This window comes from Desmodus rotundus, chromosome 6 (genome assembly GCF_022682495.2).
Source record: "Desmodus rotundus isolate HL8 chromosome 6, HLdesRot8A.1, whole genome shotgun sequence".
Classification (NCBI taxonomy): domain Eukaryota; kingdom Metazoa; phylum Chordata; class Mammalia; order Chiroptera; family Phyllostomidae; genus Desmodus; species Desmodus rotundus.
In genome coordinates, this window is record NC_071392.1 from 16,236,862 (window position 1) to 16,247,829 (window position 10,968).

The window sequence follows — 10,968 nt, forward strand, 5'->3', positions numbered from 1 at the left end:
CACTGTTGAATGCAGAGCATGACAAACACTGACAGTTGGGACCCGGTGGTCAATTTCTTTACAAATAGAGAAGCGTCACAGTACCAACCCCATAATAAACAAACAAAGAAAGACATTACAGCTGAGTATGGTCAGTTTGATCACTTGCATTCAAACTACAGGTACTGTAACTCTTTACCCTGAGTGCTTCCTAATTCATTCATTCACATGGGCATATACACAAGTAATGTGCATTAAATCCCCACTATGTATACATCACTGGGCAAGGAACTTTGCAGGGTTTAAAGATGAATCAGATATAGTCCCTGACTCCAAGAACTTGGGAAATGGTTGAGATAAAAGCTAAAAAATATAGTTCCCCCAAACCGTAATATAAAAGAGTGTGTGGTAAGTGATGTCACAGACCTTCTGAAGTTGTCAGGGAGGAAGAGGTTGCTCCTGACCAGACCCGGGCGGTACAGGGAAGCTCAGAAGAAGCTGGGGGTGAGGTGTGTATCTTGTACATAATGTGGAACTTGGAGAGTCAGAGATGATTTCAGCAGAGAAAACGACACGAAGAAAACACGCTGCCTGCCATGCATTTGGGGCAAGAAAGAGGCAGCCTGAGTACAGAATATAAAACCTGTGTGAAATGGAAAGCTAGCTCGGTCCCAGAACGTGTGGGCTCCCACTCTTAGAAATTTGTTATTTTTTAAACAGTGGAAAACTGCTCGGGTTTCCAAACTGGAGAGTGACGGGTTGAAAGGAACACGTTAGGAAGATAAATTCAGTGGTGGCATGTAGAATGGATCACGTACCTCATCTCTGAGAGGAACACGCTTGAAGAAGGCCCTGAGGTAATTATCTGCCATTGTCTTTGTTTTCCAATCTAATGCTCTTCCTTTTTAGCTTGAAAAATCAGAGTTGGCCACACTACTCATAAATAGTAATTCACATTTATCATCCATACTTTTCATCCTTAGAGATTTAAGAAGGTTTCCTTTCTTTTTAATGACTACCCTCCCTCCTTTCTTATTCTTTGGATATCAGTGATTCTCAAAGTTCTTTTCAGTTGAGTATCTTAACACATTTCATTTTGTATATTGCCTTTTGATACTCCAAGTAGATCTGGAATTAAATATCAAGTAATTTTAAAACTTTTACAATAATCTCTACAGTGCAGATGATCAGTGCCGCTGATCATGGTTTTCTGCCCAACCGCGAAGGACGGCGAGTAAAGTGACATTACTGTCCAATCCCTCAGCTTAGGGGCTACGCTAGGCTCAGAAGACCCGGTCCCTTTTACTCAGTCACTGTCTTCCTGGAGGAAGCGTGGAGAGGGCTTCCCACTCAGGGCGTGTGGAGCAGCGATCCCACCACACACGGGGGCTGAGTACGCAGTGAGAGCTCTCCTCTGGGAGGTCAGCTCCTACAAGTTGACATGTATTGCAACAACCAGAGATTGGCATGTTTGACACCATGCTAATCCCCTTCCACCTGCCCTCCAGTACTGTAAAGACTGGGAGGGTAAAAAACTACATTTCCCACACTCCCTTGCAAGTAAGTTTCTGTTTACCATTTAGGTTCTGCTGAGAAAACACTTGAAAGCAGAAAAGAGCAAGCAGGATTGAGGGTGGGAGGTGGGGATAGCTGGGGTGGGCGGGAAGTAGAGACAACTGTACTTGAAAAAGAATAAAAATTTAATAATAAAAATTTTAAAAAGAAAAAGAAAGTACATTATATTTTAAAAAAAAGAAAGAAAAGAGCAACACAGGGAGACAGCCACATACCGGGGACTGGGTCAGAGGAGTTTGGTTCTTCTGGGAAAACAGCTGTGCAGAGTTTTCTCCCCAGTTCCCAGCATCAGCGGAGCTAAACATCTGTGGGTTTTGCTACGACAGCCTCATCAAATGGTTGATCATCTCTTCTGTCCGCATCCAAGCTGAGTTTTCCTCCTACAAGTTTTGTTCACTTCCTAAAACCCTGCAATAATTCTTTTGCTGCTTAGAGTAGGTAGAGTGAATCCTGTTGTCTGCAACTAAGAACCCTGAATGATGCAGGTGAACTCTAGCCAGCCATGGAGCTTTTCCATGGAAGCAGAATGGCCCGGCCACCCAAGGAATGGGCTGCTGAGTCAGAGTTGTGTGGTGTACTTGCTCTAGGTCTTCCAGAAGTTAATTTTCCTTCTTTCTCTCTACTATGCAGATGATAAGGGACAAGTACAGGGTGACTGTTTCGGTGATATTCTTTGGACTGTAAGAAACAACTATTCAAATGATCCAAGTCCCAGGAGGATGATGGCATAGGGGAGGATATTGTAAGCATGCCATGTGTAATAATGGTAGCTGGGATGCCAGGGGATTCCAGAAACAGGAAACATAGTTAAGTTCAGTCTTAAAAAGAGTCGACACTTGATACACAGCTGCTTCATGGGCCTTAGAAGGATTTTGAGGAGTTTCACTCTGGTGCTCTGCTATTTTTTTTTAAAGACTTTATTTATTTATAGAGAGATGAGAAGAGAGTGAGAGAAACACATGGATAGGTTGCCTCTCCCATCCCCCCAACTGGGGACCTGGCCCACAACCCAGGTAGGTACCCTGACCAGGAGTTGATCCTGTGACGTTTCAGTTCACAGGCTGGTGCTCAATCCACTGAACCACACCAGCCAGAGATGATACTCTGCTGTTAACATGACCTGGGTACTCTTACATGTCCGCTAGTTAACCTCTTCCTATTGATTTGCATATTCATCAAGGCTCCTGATTATTCAGTTTCTGCTTCCTCATAATTTGGATTCTCATAATTTTTCACAGATGTGACCCTACCTACTTATGGCTGTCTGAGTATATCCTTTCAGCCTTAGCTTCTCTTCCAAGTGCTGGGTTCTCTCTAAGGTTCTAAAACAAAATTTCTAAGATTGAGAATCTGATTAAGCAAGCCATGTTTTTTTTTTTTTAATGTCAAGCATGAGGTCACTGCTCAGACTGACCATGCCAAGAGAGGTTGGAGGTCAATGTGGCAGAAATGGCAAAATGTCCAGCAAAATCTGTGTTCCCTTCCCACAGTATAGAATTGTCATTCAAAAGCACTGTATCAACTCTTTTATTTTATTTACATTTATTTATTTATTTATTTATTATTCATTTATTTATCTTTAGAGAGAGGAAGAAGGAGGGAGAAAGAGAAAAACATCAATCTGCTGCCTCCAGGGACCAAACCCACAACCCAGACAAGTGCCTGACCAGGAATCGAACCAGCAACCTTTCACCTTGCAGGACAAAGCCTAACCAACTGAGCCACACTGGTTAGGGCCATAACCATTCTCTTATATAGTGAAGCCACGGAACCAGTCCTTGCCAAAGGAACATGAGCATAAATTTGTGCCAGTTAAGGCAATTAAAAAGTGGGTATGTGTTCCAAACCCTTTCTCTTTCCACAGACGACAGTGGAGACACAGGATGAAAAGAGCCTGGGTCACTGAATCACCATGCAGAGGACAGCCGCCAATATACGTGGGTAGCTACAGGAGACTATAACTACGTGATCTCAGACTTCTATTAACAAGCTACTGAAAGTTTGAGGTTTGTCTGTCACAGAACTCAGCATCATCTTGACCCTAAGAAGCTCTAGGAAAGATTGTGTACGAGTCTCCTGAGGGCTGTAGCGAACTGCCAGAAACTGGATGGTGTGAAACAACAGAAACTTACTTGCTGGTAGTTGTGGCGCCTAGAACTCTGAGAGAGAGGAGTCTGCATGGCCATTCTGCTTCTGAAGGCTGTAGGGAAGACTCCTCCTGTGCCTCTTCCTAGCTTCTAGTGGTTGCCAGCCATCCTTGGTGTTCCTTGACTTGCAAACGTATCACTCCCATCTCTGCCTACGTTGTCATGGCCTTCTTTTCTCCTATTTCTCCTCTGTCTCTGTGTGTGAATCTCCCTCTCCTTCCTCATATAAAGAAACCAGTCATTAAAATTTTGGGCCTACCTTAATCTAGTCTGACCTCATCTTAACTAATTACACCTGCAAAGACCCTATCCTCAAATAAGGTCACTTTCTGAGGTTCCAAGTGGACCTGAACTTGGGGTGGGGGACACTATTCAGTTTAGAACAGTCATCCAGTACTAAGTGTGGCTCTGTAGAGTGCCCCTGAGCAGATTGCATAGGCACATTAAACATCGCGATCCACATGTTTAGTAAAGTAGCCCTGAAGCCAAAACCTTGAGAGAGTTCTGCTCTGTGTTTGTACAAGCTGGGCACCGTACAACCCCAGGGGGCATCTTTTACATCGAATTCTATGCGAGTGGTGCTCCTGGGTCTCTTGCAGAGCACAAAGCTGAAGGTGGTAGCCCTGCTTAATAATGGGGAGGAATTAGACGAAGGATGTTAAGCAGATGTGTGTGGGGGAGGCGGTGGTGATAGTGCTGAGCAGGAAGAGCGACGTTCAAGGTAGCAGGAACAGCATATTACAAGACCCTGATGTGGGAGGCGCTTCACCTTCCCAGCTACCTGACATGGGGGAATGATCTAAACTCTCAAAGCCTCAATCAGTTAACTGGTAAAACTGGAGGGAATAGTCCTCAACTGGCAGAGTGATTGTGAGACATCGGGCTTTGTGAGGAAACCCAGAGCCCGGCGCAGAGTAAGGCTTCAGTCTCTGTGTTTCCTTCTTTCATTCATTTCCTAGAAACCGGGTGAACTTGGGGTAACCAACGCGACATTTAACAAACAGCAGCTATGTAGTTCACACCTCTACCAGCAACTCCAAGTTCTAGGAAGATCAATGATTACTAGATAAGGTTTGCTGTCCAGGCAGCCTGTGTAGGACAGGAAGGCCATATCTGGGCAAAATGAGGACGCTATTGTAGGCTTGAGATGACCAAAAAGAAAACAGAAATTCTGACACTACCTCCGCCAGCCACACAGGCCACACCCTTCTCCTCACCCCCACCCCCACACATGTGATCTTATCTGCAGCTCAAGGTGGCACTTTGATCTTTCAGCAGGCAGGCTATGCTGCCCTTTTTCTATGCCCCCGCTCTCTTTTTTTTCAACATTTTAATTTTCTTTTACTGTGGCAAAATACATAGAACATGAAACTTGCCATTTAAGCCATTTCTATGTGTACATTTCAATGCTATGAAGTACAGGAACGATGTTGTCCAGCCATCCCACTACGCATTTCCGGAATGCTTTCATCACCCCAAGGAGAAACTCTGACCCATTAAACAGTAACTCCCTCTCCCCCATCTCCCCGTGACCTCTATTCTATGCTGCCTCCAGGAATTTGCCTCTTCTAGGTACTTCATATACGTGGAATCAAACAATTTTGTCCTTTTGTGTTTGGCTTATTTCACTTATATAATATCTTCAAGGTTCATCTACGTTGTAACATATGTCAGAGTTTCCTTCCTTTTTGTGACTGAATACTATTCCAACGTGTGTTCACAGTACATTTCATTTACCCCACTCTCTTTGTACCATTATCTTACTGTATGCTGTTGTTTGCCTGGCCCCACTACATCGTGAGCACCTCGACGGCAAATGCCGTAGGTAGACTTCCTACCAAGGACCCCACAATGTCTGGCCCAAGTCCCGCGAGTCTGTGCACATGATAAGCTGTCACTCCTGAGGTTTGTTTTGTTGTACATGAAAATTACTCTGGATTAGCTGGGGAGGCCCCATGCCATCACATAAACCAGTGATTTTCAACTTTTTCCATCTAATGGCACATGTAAACTAATTACTAAAATTCTGCAGCACACCAAAAAATATGTTTTTTGTCGATCTGACAAAAAGAATAGGCATATTATTGATTCATTCACACTGGATGGTTATGGTTGTGTTGGCTGTTGTCATTTTTTGGCTTGACAACTTAAGGGAAAAGAAGTCAGTGCCCCGACTCAATAGTCAGGAATTGCGCGTTTTAGAAATTCTTGCAGCACACCTGTGTGTCTGCTGTGCCACACAGGTTGAAAATCTCTGACGTACACCCTGAAAGGCAGAGAGTTTCTGAAGGGGACGTGGAGAGAGACAAAGCCTAAGGGGTACTCCACACACGGTTGCTGGCTTGAAGACGGAGGGGCCATGGGAAAAGGAATTGGGGTGGCTTTAAAAGCTGAGAGAGGCTAGCAAAGAAATTGGAACCTCAGTCCTATAACAACAAGGAACCGAATTCTGCCAAAAACATGAATGGACTTGAAACTGGATTTGTCCTGAGAACCTTTACCTGAAGTCCCAGCCTGGCTGGCCCCTTGCTTTTGTCTGTGTGAGATCCTGGCAGAGATCCTTCCCATGCCCTGCTGGAAGTTTGACAGACAGAGTTGAGAGCTAATCAGCGGATGCTGGGTTAAGCTCCTCAATTTGTAGTCATTTGTTGCTGAGCGATAGAAAGCTACCATAGCAGAAACTGCCTTTTCATCTTTAATCCCCAGTGTTTAGCCCAGTGCCTGGAACCAATTAGCTCCCCAGTAAATATAAACCAATGTATTGATTGAAGGAGGAAGTGAGAAGAGGGGATGATGGAAGAGAAAAGAAAAGAAAAACAAAAAAAGAATGTAAAATAGAGAGGGATGAAAAAGAGAGAGAGAGAGGGATGAGGAACAGGGGAGAGTATTGAGAAGAGGGTTTTCATTGAAAAGCACATCATGGAAATGTGTCCAAAAAAATATCTGGATTATCTTTCACCTTCTCCAGAAATTCAGACTTGTTAATGATCTTTTTATTTTTACTGGATGTCTTGATTATTTAATTGTGTAGATCAGCCATTTGCTTAGTTTCCTGCTGGCATGCCTCATGACCTGAATGAACAGAAATCATACACGTGATTTTATTTTAATTAAGCACAGTTCACATTTAAGGGTTGAACATTCATTTTCTGATCTCTCCTGTGCCCAGATAGTAAAGAATAGCCTGCTGGTAAAAGTCCCTGAGGGCAGTAAGTCAAGGGGAACGGGGACATTAATGTGTCTGGATTTTGAAGGAACTTGGCAGAAATAATTGTAAATTATTTTTGTAAAATTATGTGCCTTGTTCTGCTCTAAGAAACAGATAATGAGTTGATCCCTGTATGACCACATATCCAGACTTTAATAATATAAAGAGAGTACAACCTTCTGGCATCTAAAATGTCACTTTTATAGCTCCTCATGTGAACAGGGGAATAATTTCCTTGACACAAAATATCTTCCTTGTCCCCATACTACAGTCCTTGTAGTTTCACCATTAGACACTCGGGTTTTTTTTTTATGGTGGATGCAGTATTGATGTTAACCCTTATGAAAAACAGCTATATTAATAGAAAGAGTAAAATGTAAGTTCATTAACCTTTAAATATTAATAAAGTATATCAGATGATGTTCTGTCTTTTGCACATAAGCAAGGAGAACCTGCATGGGGACATGCTGAAGAGAAACTACATCGAAGTCAACTACTTTTTTGGAATTCTCTGTAGCGTAAGCCGTGGATGGAAAGATTGTAACTGAGTTCCAATTTGGATTTCACAACCTAATCTACTGCATAGTCAAAGGCAAGTTCCAATGTCAAGGCAAATGTTGCTACAGGGCTGATTAGATTCTAAAGGGAACCTATTCAAGATATTTATTTAAAAAAATTTTATCATCAATGCCATTCTTTTATTGCCTCATTAAAAAATTTAAATTATTTCCCCTCCAGCTTTATTGAGGTATAATTGACTAATAAGATGGTTCTTTTCCACAGTGACAGATGACAACCTCACCTAGCTGAAGAAAAGAGATCTTTGGGCATGGAACTGATGAGTCCAGAAGAGTTCGAACTCCAAAGATGGAGGGCTTGTATGTCAAAGGTTCCTAGGAACCTTGGCCTGTCTGGCCTTCTCTTTCTTCCTCACTGTTTCTAACTTTCTCTTTCTTCACTCTTTGTCCAGTCCACATTCCCTCCAATCTCTTCTCTCTCCATGTCTCAAATCTGCTTTTCCCTGTGTTCTCTTTATTCTCTGAAAAATTTTTTCTCTGGTGAATTAGATGGCATCGTACAGTGCCCAGGAATATATTCTGCTTTGTGGCCTATAATTCCAGAGAGAAAAGATGTGGCACTAGTCCTGGGAATGGCCCTGATGGGCCAAGGTTGGGTGTCTTTCCAATCCCCAAACAGGGAGATTTGTTCCCTATTCTCTATATAAGAGAGAGGTTATCTTACCAGAAAAAGAGGGGTGGGGCGGTGGGGAATGCCTTGTGCCTGTGAATCTACAGCTTCCACAATCTAATTTCTGGGGTCTGTTTACATTGGTGGGATTAACCAACACTTGGCTTTATTTCTTTACAACAGAGGGCGAAGATTTTATTTCACATTTGTGTTACATGCTTTCAACACTTCTGCAGCAGAGGTGAAGAGGTGGAAGGAGGAGGAAAGGAATGCTGGAAATTTATTGTTATCTCTTCTGCTATTACACCTGCTAAAGAGCACTGTCCTTCAGATTATGAGAAGATAATTTTATAATTAGGAACAGGCACTGTTTTTGGTGAAGTTGGAGATCCAAATTCCAATTGGACTACTCTATTCTCAGAGATAAAAATGAGTTATGTCCAGCCCTGGCTGGTGTGGCTCAGTGGATTGAGTGCCAGCCCGTGAACCCAAAGGTCACTGGTTCGGTTCCCAGTCAGGCCATGTGCCTGGGTTGTGGGCCAGGTCCCAAGCTGGGGGTGTGCGAGAGGCAGCCTACGTAGTTAGGTAGTTTGGAGAAGGATACAACAGAAGTTGCCCTTCTCGGTGTATCATGTGAGGGGCCACAGGATGTCAATGTCTTAATTCTGGCAATGTTACCCCTAATTACTTGGTGAAGGTGGTGTCTGCTGGGCTTCTTCACTATACAGTTACTATTTTTCCCTTTTATAATTAATAAGTGTGTTGGGGAGGTATTTTAAGACTGTTGCTCTTCCAATTTTGCTCACTAATTTGGGCATTTATTGGAGGTTCTTGTCTACAAGAATTATTACATGTTGTTGATTGGAATGCTTGTGTAAAGAAGAGCTGCCCTTCTTAATTTATTTAGATATTCAATTATTTATTTGCACTGGCATGGACTAATGGGTATTTGTTTTATTGTATGGGTTATGATCCAACACTCTCATTATCTATTTTCTTGCTCAAACTATTCTAGCTTTGGCCACTTGATTCTTTTCAGGTTGTCCTGTTCCCACTTCTTGTGACTTGGAGTGAAGGAAAGGAAAGGGGCCGTATGTGTTTTGAATGCTAGAAAGCCACCCGATAGGCACTTTACATGAGTTTCTTATGTAATTCCTGCAACAACCCAAACAGGTAAGCATCAGTAGCCCTCGTCTGCATGGATTCTCAGTCTAACACTAAGATAGGGTTAGCAGCTTGCCCAAGGCCACACACAAATCTAGGCTACAAATTGGATTTATACTTGGTTGTGTCTGACTTAAAAGCTTCTTTCTGATACACCACACTGTGTTGCTTTAAGGAGTTAGGCCTTGCTTTGGGGAAATGTTCTAGTAATTAAAGGTTTAGTATACATACTCTCTGGATCAATTCTCTCAAGTCTGGACTCCTTTCTCCCTTTTCCTAAGTCTCTTTTCTCTACTCCCCCAGAGGAACTGGAGTCATAGAATCACAAACTATGAGGGCTCTAGAGGCCCTTAGAAAATCCACATCTCTCACAGTACAAGTGAGCACAGTGAGGCTCCATCTGCGGGACACAGGTAGGGAGTGGGCTGAGGCTCGATCTGAAGTCCCCTGACTGCTAGTCCAGTGTTTTCTCTCTGCTGTGATCAGAGCTCAGCTCTTTACAGAGTCAGTTCTCTGTCCCTGGGTTTAAAGAAGTGCATTCTGGAAGGTGAAGGCTTTCCAGAGCACATCAGAACACAGAGAAACACCTGTTCATTCACATCACTATGCCAGCATTTCTGTGAAATTGGGCCCATTGAAGAACTCCAGCGCTACATTTGTTTAAACTAAAAACAGTCATGGTTTTGGTTGAGATGGATCACGTGGACCTTTCCAGACATCAGGGAAAATTGGTTTCCTGGCCTCTTGGAATCTTCCTACCCCATTTGATTCTGGGAGGTCCCAACCGGGTCAGATGTACCAAAACAAGAGAAGGAAAGAGGAAACCAGAGAGGTATGGAAAGGGGGGTGGGTCGGAGAGAAAAGACTTTTTTGTAGGCTAAACACTTGAAGACTTTGTTTTATTTTAGATCACCTACATCAAAGCTGTTAAAAAGCATTTCATAGAATATTGGCAAAATGTTAATACTATGATATTTAGAGAATAGAAACTAGTCTTAACAGTTACTGCCTATTTTGGAAACTGGGTGATGTTTTTTTCCTAGTAGTAGAGAATAAATAGAGTCAAGGAAAAAGCTTGAGGTTGGCATGATACTCAGCAACTAGGAGATAAGCCCAGTGAACTGGGGATGAGTAGCTAGTATCTGCACTGGCAAAGATAAGGATGGCACCATGCATCGACTGACCACCTAGTACCTAGGTGTGGAGCAGGGCCTTTGCACATCTACTCTCTGCCAGCTGTATGACAAAAGGGCACGACCATGACCATGATACTCATTTTGCAGGATGAGGAGCTGAGGTCATTGAGGCCAAGTTACCGGGCTAAGGTCACATAGGTTAAGTGCCAGCACCACCCAATGTGACTCAAGCTTCACTCGGCAAGGGAGGCAGGTGGTTCCTGGAAGAGGTTGTGTAGTCCCATCTGGGCAGAGGAATCTGGTTAGTGGGGTCATGGAGCAGGCAGTGTTCCACCGTCTTGGTTGCTGCTAGCGTTATATCGGCAAAGTCTGCCTTCTGTTTGTACCTGGCTGGAGTTCCAGGTAAGGCTTTCGGCCTTTAAGGAGAGTGACAAAGACAGGAAACCACAGCATGGTGGATGAAAACCAGGGCTCTCAAGTGAGCCACATCTGGGATAGAGGTGAAAATGACAGTGCTCGGTGTCCATGGGCGGGGCACCTGACCTCTTTAAACTGCAACCTTCTCATCTGT

At 43.4% G+C, this 10,968-nt stretch overlaps 2 long non-coding RNA genes across 2 annotated transcripts; both read left to right on the top strand.

Moving 5' to 3' along the window:
• The first annotated feature begins 449 nt into the window (after nt 1-449).
• On the top strand, nt 450-3,276 carry LOC128781251 (uncharacterized). Its single transcript, XR_008427192.1, has 3 exons — nt 450-488; nt 700-836; nt 3,138-3,276. It is a non-coding gene; the product is annotated as an uncharacterized lncRNA (long non-coding RNA).
• Nucleotides 3,277-3,370: 94 nt separating this feature from the next.
• On the top strand, nt 3,371-7,786 carry LOC139441008 (uncharacterized). The gene is made up of 3 exons (XR_011651382.1): nt 3,371-3,560; nt 7,352-7,501; nt 7,693-7,786. It is a non-coding gene; the product is annotated as an uncharacterized lncRNA (long non-coding RNA).
• The last annotated feature ends 3,182 nt before the right edge of the window (nt 7,787-10,968 follow it).